The 20,687-nt window shown below is 40.5% G+C and overlaps 1 long non-coding RNA gene across 2 annotated transcripts in view; it reads right to left on the bottom strand.

The window, feature by feature from the left end:
• The window catches only part of LOC143435688 (uncharacterized), an 85,637-nt gene that overhangs the window by 43,037 nt on the left and 21,913 nt on the right, over positions 1-20,687 (bottom strand). For both annotated transcript variants that reach the window (XR_013106157.1, XR_013106156.1), the window contains exons 2-4: positions 14,902-14,960; positions 11,875-11,946; positions 67-130 (exon numbers count right to left, since the gene is read on the bottom strand). This is a non-coding gene — a long non-coding RNA (uncharacterized LOC143435688). The remainder of the gene's footprint in view (positions 1-66; positions 131-11,874; positions 11,947-14,901; positions 14,961-20,687) is intronic.

The following is a 20,687-nucleotide window of genomic DNA, read 5'->3' on the forward strand; positions in this document are numbered from 1 at the left end:
GTTTAAGAACTGTGCACATCACCCATCCAAACCCTTACAACAGCTAAGCAGACATTTCTTACTCACTGTGTATCTTCATCCTCTTCAGAGTTTCTCACATTATATTGTTCCAGACACGTCTACCCAATATCTGAAATATATACATATTTAAAAGAATAAGTCTGTTTCAGAAGAGAGGGCTGGTGATTTTGTTGGGTTTTTTTGTTTGTGTTCTGTTTTTGTGTCTTGCTGCCATTTGGCTTTGTGTTTAGACAAGGGATCAAAAGGACACGGTCTTCAGAGATGAACATGCTCACTTCTATGGTAAATAAAGATGTGTTAGAACACAGACACACTTGTTCATGACCACAGCAGACTGAAGTACCTGCAAGCAGGAACGGAGAACCCATGAAGTCTAAAATGTTTAGAGAAAAAGCATCTTGACCTCTAACGTTATCATTAGCTACAGAATGGTTGTAACCTTTAATGCCTTTGTGTTTTGAATGTGATATGTTTGGTACCCTTTCTTTCTCTAAGTCATTATTACCTTGCATGCCATGGTGATCAGAGGGAGATACTTCACTTTATTTAATGGGGAAAAGTCCTTGTTTACTTAGAACGAGATAGAATTCCTCAAATGTAATTTGTCTCTGGTGTCCCTCAGCATAATAAAAAACCACTAACATGATCTGGGCTCCATCCAGTTTGGCATCATCTTCTGACTTCTGTCCTATCTCTTGTATCTCCAGAACAAAAATTTGGGCAGGAGAGATGACTGAGCGGTAAGAACCCTGACTGCTCTTCCAGTGGTCATGAGTTCAAGTGCTAGTAATGACATGATGGTTTACAATCATCTGTAATAGGATCTAGTATGTCTAAAGACAGCTATAGTGTACTCACACTCATATACATAAAATAAATAAATAATTTTTTTAGAAAGAAAGAAAGAAAGAAAGAAAGGAAGAAAGGAAGAAAGGAAGGAAGAAAGAAAGAAAAAAGAAAGAAAGAAAGAAAGAAAGAAAGAAAGAAAGAAAGAAAGAAAGAAAGAAAGACAGACTTAGGAATCACATTTCTCAGAATTCTTTGTCAACAAGTTTCCAGTCTATAGGACACCAATAAAAGCTTCCATGACAGGAAGCACAGAGAGATCAATGCTCGAGCACAGAGGTGGGTGCATGTGTGGGTCTCAGCTCAGCCTCTAGAATTTCCTGTTCTGGCTACTAATAACTGTCCTGCAACTTTAGCATGACAGCAGAGCATGTCCATGGTCTTTCTGCTCAGCCCCTGATTTTTACATGCACCGCCCCACCTTTCGTTTTAATTCTTGTCCTGCTTGACACACCTAGAATGGTCTCTTTCCCTCTCTGACCCCTAACTCAGGCCTGATGATATTCCCAGAACAACACAATTAGCTCTGCCCCTCAGCCCCAGAAGCAGTGGCTGGCTGCTTTGTGGTTTCTTAATACCCGTTCTTGTTCAGAACATAGTCACTAGGTAATCAATCTTGGTGACTTACAATTAATAATTGTTAGGGAGGCATTGTATGCAACCAATTTTTTCCAGTTATTGCCATTGTTATGCTTGTTTTTCGGGGAAAAAAAGGGATGGTACTTAGGAGGATGCAAAAACAGGATGGAATGTTTGTGAGGGGGCAGAAAGTGGATCGGGGTCACTGAAGCGTGAACCCTTGGAGCACTGTGGAGGAGGAGGATTGTGGAGAACTTTTATACTTCGCCAAGATGTTTAGAATTCATAGGACGGCCTGTTTCTTCGGCCTCCTGGAAAGGCATAAGAAGAGGAAATGCATGCACGAGCCAACTGGCATTTGTCTGATCACATTTTCGGGAAAGCTCCAAGTGACATCAAAGCAGAGATAATGAGAATGGTGAGCAGTGGGCCAAGCCTGTCCCTGCAGCAGTGACAAGAGTGCCCAGCTTCACACTGGGGACCGGGGGCTGGGGACTGGGGCCATAGCTTCTGGTGCAGCTGCAGCCACAGCTGGCTGGATGACCTTGTCCGAGTCATCCTCTCACAGGGCTTCAGTTCTTCCCCCTACAACATGAACTGTACAACCTCAAAGGCTTTTCCTGAAGCTGAGATTCTATTATCTGTGGCTTAAAGAGAATTGAGTCAACGGAGGGCCTCAGAGCTGAGATCCGATTAAGGCGACAGAAGCAGAAATCTCATCCAAAGCGCAAAGTTCTTTCTACCCTTGATAAGTTATCATAGAATCAATCTTGCTCAGTGGACAGCAGCCAAAAAGCCAGGACACCATCAAGACCTCCCTTGGCTTCCTTTTTATTCCTGCTTGTCTGTGTAGCACTAATCCTCTTCTGTCTTTGCCTTTTATCTCTCCCTCCCTCCCTCCCTCCCTCCCTCCCTCCCTCCCTCCCTCCCTCCTATCTGTCTGTCTCTTAGTCTACTCTCCCTTTTCTGTTTTCCTCCCCTCATCCCTTCCTTCTTGTACACAGACCTGATTTCAGGTGAAATAGGAAAAATAACAAGGGCACAGGGGAATTACTGAGAAGACGTCCTTCCCCACACCAGGCCTGCACCTGAGCTTCCTTCTGCCAAGTGCACACAGGTCACCAATGTGACTGTCAGACAACCTTGGCAGAGAAGGAAAGAGGAAGGATGAGCAGAAGGATAGTAAGGATGCTGACATGCTCTATTAGGAAAATTACTTTGAATGAATTTAGAGTAGTCTATTAGACTCATAATGACAGGTACAAAAGAAATCACATTCACAGATAATGTGTGTATATAATGTGTGTGTGTGTGTGTGTGTTACACACACACACACACACACAGAGAGAGAGAGAGAGAGAGAGAGAGAGAGAGAGAGAGAGAGAGAACGAGACAGAGAGAGAGAAAGAGAGAGAGACAGAGAGAGAGAGAACACATTGTATTTGTATTTCTGGAGGCCAGTGGTCAACCTTATTTTTTGAGGTAGAGTCTCTCACTAACTGGCCCAGAGCTCACAGATTAGACTAGGCTAGACTAACTGGCCAGAGACACACAAGGATCTATTTGTCCCTACCATCTCAGTATGGAGAGTGAAAGCACACACTACCATACCTGGGTTTTTAAAATATGGGTTCAGGCACTCGAACTCAGGTCTGTATGCTTGCAAAGAGAGGAGTTTATCTACAGAACCATCTCCTCTGCCCTATTTCTTTTTCCGGATTGATTTTTTTTTTCCAGAACTCCACCATACAAGAAGCTTTCTTATGTCCTAATCATTTGTAGTTAATTTATGGTAAGAATTATTTTTTTGGAGGGTGCAACCAAACTAAAACCATTGTCTCTTTGAAAGCTTAATCAGGCATGGAATTGAAAGCAGAAACAGGCTACCTCGTTCCAAGTCTTCCCCACGAAAGTAAATCATGCTTTGTCCTTTGTCAGCCAAGTCCGTTCAATTAAGGGAAGAGAGTCTTGTTCTCTTTCCATTCCAGTCCTGAATTCTTCATCCTTGCTAATTTATTTACAAATATTGTGTGTGACCATGTGTTCTGCTCTGTTCAGGAAGACTGCTCAGCTGTCATCTGTTTGGTGTCTCCCTAGAACTCACTGTTTTGATAAAATAGGACAGTCTGCATCGTGAGCCTCAAAAGGGACCTCAGCATGGATTAAAATTGTGCTTGCCAGCTGTGTGCTTCAGGCAACGGGAGCTCTCGGGCTCATCTTGCTGTCCCCTGACTGTGAATGTCTTTGCTTAATCCAGACAAAGAATTTCAACAAGTGAAAAATCTCTCTCTTCTTCCCCCACTTTCTCTCTGTCTCTGTCTCTGTCTCTCTCTCCCTCTCTCTCTGCCCCCTCTCTCTCACATGCGCGCACACAGACACAAACACACACACACACACACTTGGAAAACAGCTTATACAGTTTTTTTTTTTACCTCTCCCAACATTTCTAAACGAAATCTTCATTATAGCCAAGTAAACGAAGAATGTGTGAGACAAAGACCATGCAGAGAGGTTGTGTCTACAATGAATAGCATGCTACAAATGAGCAAAACATACATCATCACACAAGCTACCATTTGGCATATAACCCCAGTGTCAGGCACCAGTATAGCCAGGAACACACCTTACCTCATCTGGATTTCCAACTTACAACCCAATGTATACCCATTTTACAGATAAGGAAATGAATATCATCCCATAGACCAAGAAGCAGAAGCAGAATTAAAAGCCACATATAAGGCCAGAATTTTAGTGCATATACACAGGGGAGTATTTATTTTTCAGTGAAACCATGTCATTTGCATCAAAGTGGAAAGGGTGGAAAGACATCGTTTTAGGAAAATGGGCCAGACATAGAGAGACAAGTAGTGCATAGTCTCTAAATTGAGGTGTCTTTAAGGGAAAATCATGATCACTAAAGCCAGGAAGAGTATAGTGGCAGTGGGTAGGGAAAGGCTGTGCTGTATTAATGAGTATTGTATGCAAGGTGTTGGAGTATCACACTGACCTCCACCAATATATAATATTCGTTAATAAATAAGACAATAAAATTATCTCTTTTAAAAGGCTGTAACTTGCCTATAGTAACTCTGAACAAATAAGAAAAAGATGAGCCGGGCAGTGGTGGCACACGCCTTTAATCCCAGCACTTGGGAGGCAGAGGCGGACAGACGGACGGATGGGCGGGCGGATTTCTGAGTTCGAGGCCAGCCTGGTCTACAGAGTGAGTTCCAGGACAGCCAGGACTACACAGAAAAACCCTGTCTCGAAAAACCAAAAAAGAAAGAAAGAAAAAAGAAAAGGATGCTCAAGAGTATAATGCAGGCGAACAGGCATAATCTGCTGCATGACAGAGGACGTTCTGAGAAATGTGGCCTTAGGCATCATCATTGTGATACATCACAGCCCGTATTTATGCAACCTAGATGGTATAGTCCACCACACACTGGGCTATCAGGCGTGGGCATAGAATGGAACAGTTTACCATTCCTCAGGCATGATATTAAAATAGACAGACATGTGGTAACCATGAGATGCATCAGCTTCGGCCATTGCATCCTGGGAGGCACACTAATTCAAAGTACCCTTTTTATAGGTGGAAGGCACATGCTCTGACAAAATAATAGTCAGATGTAGCATTACTCCAATAACAGTGAGTGATGATCACTTTGAAGTATCATATGGTATGCACAGTTGGATGGGTTGACCCTGAACTCTAGGTGAAGACCGTGTCCATTTGCACCAGCTTCACTACAAACATACAAGTAATGGAAGGTATTATGATGTCACTAGGTAGACTCTTTTCATGCCATCATAACTCAGATGATGTCAGAACAAATGTCATATATGGCCCATTGTTGACCAAAACATCATGGTAGAGTTAGTGACTAAAACAAAATGTCTCCTTTCTGAGAGCAAATGCCATTATAGTATAGGATGCATAGCTTGGACCTGAAATATTTCAAGCTTGCTCCCTGCTCACCACGGTGCCTTTGAAATGACTGTGAGCTGTTTATTTCTGCTTGCCAAAACCTTCATGGTGGGCTCCTGTCCTTAGCCATGTGTCACCTCGTTTGGGCCACCATCTTAATCAACACAACGTCTTGTAGGTCAGGGGGCTTAAGTAACAGAAGTGTATTATATTGCTCACAGTTTCTAAAGCTGGAAATCCCAAGATCGGGATTCTAGTATGTTCAGTTTACTTGGCATGAGGACAGCTCCACTCTAGTTGAGTCCTAATTTGGTAAACAGAAGGAAATTGGGGGAGAAAGAAAAGCAAAAGAGGACAAAGGAGGAGAAATGGGAAGGGGGGGAGAATATCTCTTCCTCTTCTTACAAGGTCACACAAATCTATGAAATTTAATTACTTAGCAAAGGCCACACATCTAAATATTATCACATTGGGGTTTAGGGGGAGAACACATATACATTTTGAAGACTGAAATATCCAATCCATGCAACTACGCAAACATCATTCTGAATGTTCTCTTGAAGGCAACCTCTTGACTAACATTTACTGCTGACAAACATTCAATTATTACTTTGCAAAAAGTGTATGGAAAGGCTTATCCAGTGAGCTGAGAGAACGGAGTACTTTCCCCCAAGAGAGAGGGATTTCTGTTAGAGGTTGCCATTGCCAAACAGCAGCTCTTCCCTGGGTCTCCAGCTGATCTTTTTCTCTCAGATTCTGTTACCAAGCCTCCCAACTCATATGAACCAATTTTCAACAAATGGCTCTCTCGGCAAATATAAACATATACTAGTGGTGTAACATGGCCAGTAGAATACATATCTATCATGCACAAAGACCCAAGTTTAATGTTCAGAACCATATATAATGGCATGGTAGTGCAGGAGTATGCCACTCTGGAGGTGGAAGCTGAAGGACAAAGTTCAAAGTTACCCTCAGTTACAGAAGTAATCTGACCATCCCAGGACATATTAGACTCCTTTGACATGAAAACTATCTAGAGGTACATAGCTCTCTTTCGCTTCAGATAGATGGAGATGGCACAGAGACAAACCCCACAACATTTATTGATTCCGTTTCTCTGAAAAACAATGAATCCAAAACAATGAATCACAACTCTAAAGTCTTTCATGATTGCCATGTAAAGGAATGGAGGTGACCAGTGTGCAAACAACTTTCTCAGTAAGTTGACCTGTCACTGAGACTTACAATAGATGAAACTCAACCAAGATGGAAGGAGATCGTTGGGCACACTTCAGGGTTCTATAGTTTCTGTCCTAGTCAACGCTTTTCTGGTGGCTCAGGATATTGGATGATGCAGACACAAAGTAGAGAAGAAACAGAGTATGTAGATGTTGCCAGGCTATACTGAAACAGCAAGAAGGAGAATGGTAAACTTGAGAGTTTAAGGGTCTTTTGGGTTTTTTTTTTTTTGTTGTTGTTTTGGTTTGGTTTTGGTTTTGGTTTTTTTTATCAACAATAATAGCACAGCTAGAAGTTTACATTTAGATTAAAATTTTTAAAAGTCTATTTTGTTCTTCTCAAGTTCAAAATGAGTCAGCACTGCAAAGTGTCCCCTTTAATATGATCTGAGCACTAAAATCAAAAGACTCGAAATATTAATGCATCCTGAAGATCAGTCCTTTTGTAATCTGCACAAACATGAAAACATCAGAAACAGTATAACCAGTTCCAAAGAGTTCCACATTTCAGAAGGGTCGTGGCCCAAAAATGTTCTAAAGAAAAGGAGCTGAAACATTAAGAAATTACTTTGTTTGAAGAGCAGCGTGGGAAACAGTGGGTTGGTGTCATAGAGGAGAAAATATCCAAAGGAAGACAGAAAGTTCCTCAGAAGTCAAAGGAAGGAGAATGTTGGTTGCCTTCCTAACAGCAAAACTAAATGAAAACACACAACTTTTAGGTCAATACAGAGAAAGGCTTTCTAAAGGTCAGACCTACACATTCAGAACTCTAGGCTCTCCATGCAAAGAGATGTCCAAGTTAGGTCTTATGGTTCCTTTATCCAAGGTCATAGATGCACATACCATACCAATAGCGTGTCCCTATTTCCTTTGCCTTATGGAAATATGGGAAGAGACAGGGAATAAGCCTGGAACAGCATGTTCTTGGAAAGCCATTCCTGATGCTTGGGGGGTCTTTTTCCTTCTGATGGATGATACTGTGGTTAGTAATTTGTCAGTTTTACCAATTATTAATTTGGAATTTAAAAAACAATGGGTTTTCATTTTTTCCATCATCATAGCCATCAATAACAACCTCCACCATTATTAATATCACCATTATAAATATCACTTCCATCGCTGTGTCAAGTAGTCTAATGTTTTAAATAGCTTGTTTCATTCAGACCTTTAATCATTACCTGCACCTCAGAGACCTGGGCTCAGACATGAGCCTACTTAGACCCAAGTGTGACTGATTTCAAAGTTCCTGCTCTAAACTTCCCTGCTTTGAGAGCCAGTCTCCTCAGACGACATATACATCAATATTCCATGCCAAGCTATCTTCACATTTTCACTGCTGTGTCTTTCTGCCTCTCTTCTCTGTCCCCTAGAACAACCAACTCCCTTTATTCTGTTCCCTCTAATTTCTCAGATCATTCCACCCATGGTGACCTTTTATCTCCATATTGTCTAATACAGAGATTTTGGTTACAAGGAAAAGTGACTCAAATTGGACATGTTTGTGCAAAATGGAGATAATCAGAGCATAAAACTTTTACTGAGCAGAGAGGAAACAGGCAGATGGGAGAAGCGGGGGGGGGGGGGTTCTTCTCTCTCTCATCCTTCTGTATTGGTATGTGAGCTTACTTCTTGTAGCCTGTTCTTTCCCACAAGACTGGAACCCAAGCCGGTGGTATTATACATTCTTGGTTTCAATTTTAAAGCACAGACTCTCACCCCCATCTACCTGTGTTGAGATTTATTATAGTTGCAACTAAGGCACGTATTTTCAGCACCCATTTCAGTGAGTATTGGCGAATCTACACAATCGTGTCCGCTATTGTGACCTTAATATAGAAAGTTTGTATCGACCAAGTTCAGTTCACGGTTTAAAAAAATTGCAGGAAATACTACGGTCAGCTTAAAGTCAGTACCTGCTCTGTACATCAATTGCCAGTAGATTACCACACAAGAAGGTAGCTCCCACTGATATCATATGGGGGATCCGAACATGGGCACAAGCTGTAGGTCCCTAGAGAAATCATTTGAGTTTGGGTAGAAAGTAAAACAGTGTTTCAAAGTAGCCCAAAGTATAGACCAAAACTGCACAGTGGTTTCAGCCAGAGAAAAACTAGAACAGAGGTATATTACTATAGAAGGTAATTTGGGTGTAATAACAGATTGGCTGATAAGTAGAGAACTCTAAAACATATCAGTATGTCTGGATCTTGGAGAGGGCACAATCATGGCTTACTAAGCAGCAGCCTAATAAGCCTTGATGGAAATGCTCCCTTTGGAACTTTCCAGAAATCCATCACCTAGAATGAGAAAAGTTGTTCATCATAAGGTGTGTCATGAAAGTAATCTACTACAATACCACCAGGATTGAGAGTCAACCTGAAGCAGGCCACCCCTGGACCCCGAGTGACTGTTGCCTGCTGTCTATATGTAGTAACAGTCAAGTCATGTGCTCTGTGCATCAGGCATTGAAGAGGCTTTGAGGAGGAGCGAGGCCAGCGTGTCAGATTCAGGAGCAAACCATTTCCTTCAATTACTATAAAGCTCGGCCCACTGAGGACAGAGAACATTTAAAGGTCCCTGATCCATTTCACAGATCTGGAAACAGAGATGTGCTCTGAAACAGAGCAGCAAGATGTCAGGAATCAGCACATCAGTGAGCTCCTACATCATCCTTTGAATTTCTGTGGAATTTGGGATCTCACAGGCACAATAATACATTCCTTATACAGTTCTATAGTCATCGTCTCTCATTCTTTCTGTCTCTTTTTTTCTCTCCAATGCCTCTGTCATATGTACATGCATGCATAATATGGATTATTTATTCCAAGTGAGTAGGAGCCACACCCCTGGAAGATAAAGCAGCACAACCTAAAATGCTATCAGCTCCCTTTCTTCTAACTCTACAGGATTTTAGTCCCATAGATTCCGAAATGACCATGATGACAAAATGATCCCAAATATCTACATCTCCTGCCAAATCTACTTAACAATGTTTGTTCATTTCAAAATGCCTTTTCAACAAATCCTGTAGAAAATGAATATGTAACTCACATTAGGGTCTTTCAAACTTCTTCCATGGATAGTGGAGATGAAAGAAAACCCCACAGTCTCAGTTATTAGTGAACTTCCCACTCCTGGCAAGGAAAAGCAGATTAAACTTACACACACACACACCGAGCTAGCCATTTAACTCAGAAAATGGCAAGATGCTTGTAAATGGCTGGTACAAAGAGAACTGTGGGTCAGTGAAATTACCCATCAGGAATGAACCTCAAGTAATGTCCCAGTAGGTTGCCAGAGAATCTAACTCCTTCATTTGGGTCTGAAATTCAAAAGTTTGTTGCAGTTTTATTCATAGCAGCAGCCAAAATGTCGAATCAACCATGATAATCTTCAGTTGATGAATGGGTACATTAACTCTGGTAACATTAAGACAGAGAAATACTGTTTGGTAGTTAAAAGAAATTATCCATGGAGCCATGGAAAGACTGAAGGAAATGTAAATGTACACTATTAAGTGAAGGAAGTCAGTTTGAAATGGCCTCATATTATATGACTCTACAACTGCAAGGCATTCTGGGAAAGGCAAAATTAGAAAGATGAGAAATATCAAGGAGGGGGTGTTAAGCCAAGAAAAGTGTTTTTTCAAGCTAATTCTTACAAACTTTGAATTAATGGTCAACACACAAAATTGGAGGTCACACACACACAACACACTCACATACACACACACACACACCAAGTGTTCTATTAAATTTGAAGATGATTGTGGTAGTTCAAATAAAAATGGCGGCCATAGACTCATAGCAAGTAGCACTATTAGGAGGTGTGGCCTTGCTGGAGTAGGTGTGGCCTTGCTGGAAGAAGTGGGTCAGGGGAGGTAGGCTTTGATGGTTCAGATGTTCAAGTCACTCTCTCTTCCTGCGGCTATAGATCCAGGTGTAAAACTCTCAGATACTCTCCAGTACCATGTCTGCCTGCATGCTGCCACACTTTCTGCCATGATTACGGTGGACATAACCTCTGAACTATAAGCCAGCCCCAATTAAATCCCAATTAAATGCTGTCCTTTATAAGAGTTGTTGTGGTCATGGTATCTCTTCACCGCAATAGAAGCCCTAATTAAGACAACAGTACAGTAGGCCTGCAAAAATTAACTACTGTACCTAGGAAATAATCTCCCTTTACACTCACACACACACACACACACACACACACACACACACAGTTGTACGTTGTCACAATCAGTTTCTCTACCTCTGGTGTATAGTCAGAGTCACATACTCTTTTTTGTATGGCCAGCAATGTGGAGAGATAAATGCTTCAAAAAAAGTGGCTATATCTAAGACTAAGACTCTTCTCTCTCTCTCTCTCTCTCTCTCTCTCTCTCTCTCTCTCTCACACACACACACACACATACATGCACACACACACATATCAGCATCAATATCTTGAAACTAAAAGGTTCTACAGAGTTCATAAGAAAGCTAATATATATCATAAAGTTATGATTATGGATTATGGATTATGGATTATGGATATGTCCTAGAAAAAAACTGGGCAGAGAATTTAGTTCATGAGTCATCTGTCCATTAGTTAGCTGTTGCCTAACCAGTAACTGAAGGCCATCTCAGAACTTCCTTACTATGAAACAACTGTTTCAAAAGAGCACTTTAAAAAGAACCTACGATACTCTCCTAAGAGACATCATGTCTCTCCACCACAAACAGTATGAAGACCCTAATAGCATATTGCATAAAAAGGATGTTCTATCTACTAGGGAGAACGTTAACTAATTAGCTCTTCCTATGTTTCTTTTTACTGGTTTAAGAAACCTGCTCGTGGGCTAGAGAGATGGATCTGAGTGTAAGTGGCCTTGTTGTTCTTACAGGGGATCTGGGATTGATTCCCAGCACCTATATGGTAGTTCACAACTACATAGAATCCCAGTTACAGGGTATCAGACACCCTCTTCAGACCTCCTTGGGCATCAAACATACACATGTGGTACTTATGCATATATACAGGCAAAACATTCATGAAGAAAAATAAACAAATCTAAGACAAACACAAAAATACATTAAAAAGAAATATATCTATCTCTAGCATCAAGCACCAGGTTACCCTTTGAGAGAAACAAGCATACCATGAGTTTATCAGTGAGTGGAAGCATCTTCAATAAAAATCAAGATTAAAAACAAAACTTTACAACTGCAACTAAGACCAAGAAAGTAGCTTGGTTGGCAAAATACTTACCTAGGGTGCACAAAGGCCTGGGTTCAATCTTCAGGACCACACATTGCGGGCGCGGCTGGTGGCTGTTGGTGCCTGTAATCCCAGCAGGAGGAGGAGACAGGAGGATTAGGAGATCAGGTCCATCCTTGGTTGCATACCAAGTCCCAGGCCAGCCTGGGTTACATACGTCTCTATCTCAAAATAAAACCAAGCAACCCTGCAATAGAATGAATTGAATTAAGAAATGCCCCACACTGGTGTGTTCTGTGTATACATTTGGTGCCCTCTGCATTGTGGCAAACTACGCATCTCCTTTGTAATCAGTATGCATTCAAAATTCACATCTATACTGTTAATTATATTTTTAAATGAAAATTGTAATTTAGTCAAGTGGATTAGAATTAAACCTTTCAAAGTGTGACTATTTATTAATGAGGTGAGGTCACTTAATTACTTATTACATGTTCAGATGTCTAAAGAAAATGGAGCTTCATTTTCTCATTTATTTACTTGATAAGTCAATCAATGGTGCTCCCCCTAGCCTCTTCCTGCTATGCAGAACTTTGTAATCCAACAGGCGAAGCCAGTCCAACAACGTGATTAAGGCAGTTTCTCACTAAACATTTTGTTGCTATGTTTTGGCTCCTTGGGATTGTCATTGTCTTTCTTAGGGATATCCGATATATAGAAGCAATGACTCTGATCTTCCCCAGGGTTGTCACGATGACCTTTTCCTGGGATATCCTCTATGTAGAAGCAATGGCCATAGTCTTCCCTAGGGGTGTCCTATATGTGGAAGCAATGGCCATAGTTTTCCCTGGGAGTGTCCTGTATCTCAAAGTGATGGCCATGGTCTTCCTCAGAGGTGTCCTCTGAGGAAGCAATACAGGAATGTCCTGTATCTTGAAGTGATGGCTATGATGGGCAATGTCCTTTGACTCTCTGCTGTGCTGTGACTCAGTTGTGGGCAGGGTTGCTTTTTGCCTGTTGTTTAAGCAGTTGCACTTGACACACTCACTACCACCTCCTTCTTTAATCTGTTTGATTTCTCCCTGTTCCTTCCTGGTTTTTCTGTTCACCTCCACCCTCCTTGTAGTCTCAGTAGGTGATCTTTCAACTTCAGTGTTCTAAATAGCACCTCCATGTGGCAATTTCCCTAACTATACCCACCAACCAGCACTTGCCCTTGATTTCTAGGTGTACTTTTCCAACTTAATCGGACCTCTGAAACTTCCCACCGATCACTTTGACTGCCATCCTAGATTCAACATGTCCAATTTCAGGTTCCTGATGGCCAACCTAAATTCCCTCCCACATCCTGATGTATATCATTCCAGGTGTTACACCATAAATCTTGGTGTAATGTCTTGGATTTCTTTCTTTCTGATCGTACTTTCATCTCTAAGGTAAACCCCTTGATTCCACTTTGATGAGTCTAGGACATTTAATGTGGCCCAGTCTTTCTTCTGATCCAAGTCAGATGACTCAAAGGCCCATAGCTGCCCACTCTGCTTCCAATCTATCCCTTACAAATGGTGTCTTTGCAAATAGTCAATGCAGTTCTTAACATTTTTAAATAATGTCATTTTTAGCATTCTTGTCTTTATCCAGAATGCTCTGATGTCTTTCTATTTTACTGAAAGGAAGAGGCTGTCTTTATCTCCTATAGCCTATCTCATTTCAGCTTCATGTCTTAGTACTTGCTTTAAGTAAAAGTGCCTTCTGTACTCCATTAAAATAGTAAGCAAGCTTCAAACCCAAGGGCCTCGGCTCTCGATGTTCCATATGGCTTACCTCTCCATATCTTGCAAGTTTTTACCTAAACATCACTTACATGTGAATCTTTCCCAGACCTCTATTCTGAGACTTCCTGCCAACTTCTTTGGCTTTATATTTTCTATTCCAATTATCATCATCTGACATAATCATAACTTATTTTTATGGCCTCTTTTACTCCCGTTAAGATATGTGATCTGTCTGTCTGTCTGTCTGTCTGTCTGTCTGTCTGTTTCTGTCTCTGTCTCTCTGTGTGTGTCTATCTGTCTGTCTCCCTGTCTCCCTGTCTCTCTCTGTATTATACATGTGGATACATATTCTTCTCTATGTGTTCTAGTGAATATATGCCTGTGATAGTATACATGAACATGTGTGGGCATGCTTGTGCCTATGGAGACCAGAGGTCAATATCTGGTATCTTTCCCAACTATTCTTCATTTTTTTTATTTGTCTGTCTGGTTTGTTCTGTGGGGGTCCTGGAGGGTGGCAGTAACCCAGTGGTTGCCAGAACTAGTGGTGAACACATAAGTACCAGATCTCTAACTACTCCCATGGCAGCCTGCACACCAGCATCCTCGAGCCTGGAGCCATTAACCCACAATGAAAGCCAGGTCACCTAGAGTTCAGCCTTTCAAGAGGGCAGGTAAATTTTGAGAGGCATCAATGTCTCAGTGCCCATCAAAGGACTCCTGGGACTTACTGTCTGGATGCAGCCAAACCTTCCATGCTATATCCCTGTCATCCTTGGTTACCACACTAGATCAGCCTACAGAAGAGCTGAGGTGTGGTCTAATGGACCATATGATGAAGAATGCCATTAGTGATGAATTTGGCCTGAGGAAACCAAGAGGTAGTCTTTCTGCAAGTCAGCATGAGTGCAGGGGGATAAGAGATGACTTTAGAAGAAATTGTTCCTCCACTTCCCATTATAAAGACTAGTTTCTTCATAAAGAGGCCTCTTATTTTTTTTCCTCAGAAACTCAGGTGTAAGTCAAAAGGATTTCCCACACAACAGGTCTATAGCCAGCGGAAAGCATTCTCCAAAATGAGGCAAACAGCATTCTTCCCATGGGTCACTTCAAAGCCAGGAAGTAAAATGAAAACTGGCTAGTCTTTGAAAGCATGGGGAAACACACACTCCTCAAGTTCTTCACTAGTTCCTTCAACAGAAGTGTTAAACAAACTCAGCAGGTTCATTGAAAAGAAACTTCCTGAAGCTTCAAGCAAGCAGGCTATGGAAAACCCCAGAAATGGCAGATGAAAGCGACTTACCTGAAATGTCTGAGTTTGAGGTTGGAGTCACAAAATTCCCACGGATCAGCCATAAAAACCTGGGTCAAACAGAACAGATGGCACAGAATCAACTGATGATCCCCTAACCAATCACCTTAAAGCAATAGCGTAAAAAACAAAAAACAAACAAACAAACAAACAAACAAACAAAAAAACCAAGGAAATTGAACAAGTGTACCACCACGACTGTGAACCCCTTCAGGATGGTGCTGCAAATGCTGGTTGAAGAAGATACCTTGTTAGAAAAGTATATTACATGAAATAAGTGAGCAGTGTGGGGAAGGACTCAGGCAGCTCAGTGCAGGAAATGACACTTCTTAAGACGAACTGGCACTCTGGCAGAAAAGTGTTTCTTGATTGTCATTTCAGAATAGCATAAATCTTCCTGAATGAAATTTTTTGTGATGGAAGGAAATGTTCTGTGGTAGTTATATTCTAGTGTCAAGTAAACACCTAAAATAATCTATTCAGAATTTTTTCCAACCATAGAGCCTCCTAATTGACACACACATACCAGTGTTTAATTTGTGTCTTAGTCTGCTGGGAACCAGCTTTCTATACTTACTCATGGTCTATAGTCTTCTACCTATGTGAATGTGTGGCCTCAGAGTGTGTTTTATAGTTAAGAGGTTGAACTTCATAGTAAATTGCATGTGAAATGGAATTTTGAGTTAGAATATTTATTGACTTTTATCTTGCTTTCCTTGGGCTCTGTTGCTTTGATTGAAATCATCATACAATAAAATATATTATCTTTGAACAAAAAGACCCCAGACTACCATGGTCTTCCTAAGAAATTTCTTCCTGTCCCCCTGACTCAGTCTCCATCTGAATGTCCTTGGCAGAAATGAAATCAATATTGCAATAGTTTTCCAACCTTTACTTTTTACCTTTTCTGAAATGTCAAATGGAATTATATTAGGTGGATTTTTTTTTTGTAATGTTTATTTCACATCTCTATGAATAACTAGAAATAATTGGTGAGTGTGCATAAGTATTTAGGCGGAAGTGTAGTGATGCCTGTAGTTAATTTAAAATCCACCCGAAAAGTTAAGAGGGTAGATAGACAGAGAGATGACAGGTGGGTAGATGGTTCCACAGATGTGAGATTTATCCATGTTATTGCATGTATTAACAGTCTATCTGTTTCTTAATAACTATATTTCTGTGTGTTACTCTCCCTCATCTTGCTCTATGTTTGTTTGTTTCTCAGGAGCAAAGATAGGACCTAGGGTCTTAGGTACACCAAATGAGCAATGTACTACCAAGCTACATGCCCAGCCTACCATGGTTTCCCTCCATAGTCCTACTGGTGGTTACATGGGCTATTTCCTATTTATGCTTATGACAACAAAGCCTCTATGGATGTCTCTGGACAGGTCTTCATTGTGGACCTATATTTTCATTTTCCTTGGATCATTTCCTCTGAATTGAAATCTCTGGATCTTGAGAATTCAGATGGTTATTTTTATTTTAGAAAGCAAACGAAACAATTGTCAGAACTTGGCAGAAGAGTTCATGCCAGGGCAGCCCCTTGCCATCAAGCTGTAGCTACTCTGTAGGGACTTGATCCCCTTAGCGGACTAACTCTTCATCCCTCACTTCTGCCTTAAACAGAAATAGGAGAGCAATGACCTTCCCCTTGCCTTCAATCGCATCTTTCCAATTGCACCATCTCTGTCCATCTACTCAAGGTGTCCCCTTGTTCTCCAGGATAAGGAATTCCTTAAAATTTTCCCATTTTTATTTTATTTTCCTTTTTTTTCACCCATGTTGTATTTGGGAATAACACTTAGTTTAAACAAGGCATGTTACATATAAGAAGCATTCTCTATGGTGAAAGAAGGATTATAGAATGGAAACTCTGTGTCACACCAGGGCTTTAGAATATACCTGTTAGGGGTTCAGCCTTCCTAGAAGAAACTGTACATTAGCCCTGTATGGCAGACATGTCTGATGCCTCAGACAGATGAGAGATGAACAAGCTGTGTGCAATGCAGTGGGGAACACACAATATTATAGAAGTGTTTGATGTTGGCACTTGCTGTGGTGGAGCAGACAACTAGCAAAGGCAACATGGCTATCAAACCAGAGGTCAGGTACCTAGAAAAAACAGAGCAGTAAGCTTCAGAGGATATGGGTCAGTCAGGCTGTGATGGCCCACACTTACTTTTGAATTGTACAGGGTTCAAGTGATTCCTGTGCAACAGACGTTATGATAAGGTCATAGCTGCCAAGTCACAGAGCAAGCATGTTTTAGGCCTGAATGCAGGAGGTTATTACACTCATACTACTGGCCTGCAGGCCTAGAAAAAAGCGTAATAACTCTATTCATCCTGAAATGTTCCTCATGCATCCTCTACCCTTGGAGTTCACCACCCACTGAGTCTAGAGAGAAATGTGTAAAGGAATATCACTGGTTACCACAAAACATCTCTACTAAAGGGTGTTTTCAGTGGTTCAAGGCAGTGAGGAGATAACTGATACAGTGTCCCTCTACACAACTTCAATTAAACCTCAAGAGCGATGGAGAATGATAGACACAAAGTGTGGTCGCAAGAGGGACAATGCTTTTTTAACTGGGTTGGCTGTTAATACTGCTCATTGTCCTAGTGACCAATCAGAGACTAGCAATCACACTGTCATAGGAAGGGTTTGACATTGGCACTTGCTGTCTTGCATCTGTGAACCTTGCTGTCACTACGGAAAGGAGCTTGGGTTGGCCTTCTTGAAGGATAAGAGTACACTGGGTACTTAAATGATCTCAGAATTCATAGCTAAGACCAGCATAGGCCCTTTAGGCCCGGGAAAACTATCCAGACTGAAAGGCCCTTTAATGTAATCCACAGAGTAGAGAAAGTAAGTATTTTCCACTCTGAAATATCTAAGTTTGGGTTTTGTTACAGAACTAACTAACTAACTAACTAACTAACCACCTAAATACTAATACAAAACAATAAAACTGCTGTTAAGACATTTCCATACATACTGTTTATATTAATAACCTAATATATCAGGTTTCTATCATAGCAATATACTAATATAAACAACTTAATTATCATAAAAGAAAATATTACTCTAAAGAACAAGTGAATTTGTCCCACAAGAAATTTGTCCCATGAAGATAATTTGTCTACAGAATTGGCCCTGTTTTCCTGCCAATCAAGTTGCCAAGAAAGGCCAGGCTTTGTGTAGCTCATATTTGAAACTTCTTTTTATACTTAAATTTTTCTGTACATTTTAAATTTCTATTTCTATGGTTACTTCATCCTGTTTAATCACTTATGCAGAATCTGCCTGTTCTGGTTTATGTATCCACATAAGCTGTGTCTGATGACTTTTCTGGAATAAGATTAGAAACAAGCATATAAAAACGATATCGCTACTCATGGATATAATGCTCAAACCATAAAACCCACAGCATTTTCTTTGTATTATTACATTAGAGCTGTTTGCTTCCCTGTATGAAGCTTGTTATTTGCAAAAGAGCAGAATAAAATGTGTGAGCTCTGGGTTAGATGATAATGATCTTGAGCTTAAAAAGCAAATAAACTTTTTTAAAAAACAATAGATTTTTAATAAAATTTCCATTTTTATAAAGTTAAGAAAGATACTGCTTGTTTTCACAATTAGATTAAATTAGAATATGGAGCTAAAAAGTTTTTATTTCATCACGTCTTTAAACACAGAGACAAACAATTTTCTAGCTTTCAACCCTCGTCCTGTTCTGCCCAGGGACATTACCTTGAGTTTGAAAGAACTTAGCTGCTGACATTTTGTTTTGTTTTAATTCACACCTAATTCTTAACCAGACATGTGGGTAAGGCTAAACCATTTTCTCTGTTCATCCATTTTTCTTTTAACAAAAAATGTTCTTGAAAGAAATATGATAAAGTTAATAGACCAAAACAAGTTACAGAACTTGAAATAAAGAAAAGTAATCTTTTAAAGGAATGACAAATTTGCCCTTTTATGACAACAAACATGGATCTACTTTTTTGAGAGTGTTCTAGAATCCCATATTGGGGGTGGTGGTGAGAAGGCCAGCCAACTGTGAAATAGGTTGTCAAAAATATAAGCCTAAAATATGGTTCAACTACAAAAAAAAATTACCAATTTGGGTTGGAAAGTCTAGGGTGTTCATTTATTTAGCAGAGAAACAGAATAAGTTGGGTTGCCCTGCAGAGGAAGTTGGGATTCCTCAAGTTAAGATTTCTGCAGCAGCAAATCCCCCTGTAATTAGAAAACTTCATAATATTAAACACATAATCCAAGTGTAATTGGAAGGCAGAGCACATCCTCATAATTAGTCCATCACTTTTATTTACCTCATGTATAATACATGACAGCCCACATTGTAAGATAAATTAACAGCAAAATGTCAAAGCTTCCCTCTCATTTGGGCCACCTGTCTAGGTGTTCAGATTGACACCCATTGGCGTAAAATTACTGAGTCCGGGGAAATCTAGCAGAGCATAGCTCTTGCCCAGGACCTGTTCTTCCTAGCATCCTCCTCTCCTCCCAGTCCTCATTAACTCCCTAAGTTTAAAGCTTTTAGGATCTAAATTATTATTTTTACACACTTTTCTGGACACAGTAAAATGAATTGGACACTTTCCTAGAAGAACATGATTTGACATTCAGGCGTTTCACAAAAGATGGAGAATCTAGAGGTTCAGTGCTGCTGTTCTTGAGTTTCCCCCCTTGTCTTTTAGGACTAAGAAATCTGGAGAATTCTGACCAAGTTCTCTTAAATAAAGGGAACTAGCATTCTCTCATCAAAGATATATTTGAGAGACTCTTGCTGATGTCCTCAAGACCAGATAAAAGATGGGCAATAACTCAAATTTAAGGAAACTCAAAAGATTATATGAAACTTCATGGTCAGGACCTAGGCTTTGTCCTCCCTAATCCCTCTGTTCAAGGAAGATGGGGTTTCTGCTCATGAAGATCAAGCCAACCACTTGTATTTTCACTACTGTCCTATTTACTCAACCAAGGATTTTACCTGCTAGATAGATTCTTACATTTCAACAGCAAATCATAGTCTCACTGTATTTGGTCCTTGGGATATTGCCTCTTGCTTCTGCCAAGATCTCCTTATCATGAGTTTAACTCAGGTTCCAGGAAACTTGTTCCCTCCATATGATAGGAAGGGATGTCACCTGTTAGGTCTCACACAGACCTAACAGCAAAGGCACAGCACACCCTTTGTGAACTTGCTGGATCCAAACTAACTTTATTAAACTAAACCTGACTTTCAACTACAGTATCATCCCTTTAATGGTTTGGAACAAATTATACAACCATCTCTTCTTCCTCTAAATAATAATAATAATAATAATAATAATAATAATAATAATAATAAACCACCAGTCTGTACTACTTGTGAGAAAACTTTTGTTGCCGTCTCTCAAATGGTTAGTTTAGCTTCCTAACCAGGTATCATACTGTGATGTGAAAATTAACCAGCTAAGGTCTATGAAGTGCTTTCAAGATGAAAAGCATCACAAGAGTGCTATGTGCAATCTACAAGCAGGAATTAAGACAACTTCAACAGAGATATAAATGGCAGGGGGCAGAGTGAATAGCCAGCTGGAAAAGCCAAAGGAGCCAAAACAAACACATACAAGACCATCGCATAGACTTCTAGGCCATAGACGTCTTGGAACAAAAGGGAAAGGAACATACTAGTATGGACTCTCACATAGGAATGAAGGCTAGAAACACACTGAGAGTGGAGCCAGGGACACACTCAGTGTCGT

The sequence above is a fragment of the Arvicanthis niloticus genome, chromosome 22 (assembly GCF_011762505.2).
Source record: "Arvicanthis niloticus isolate mArvNil1 chromosome 22, mArvNil1.pat.X, whole genome shotgun sequence".
Lineage (NCBI taxonomy): Eukaryota > Metazoa > Chordata > Mammalia > Rodentia > Muridae > Arvicanthis > Arvicanthis niloticus.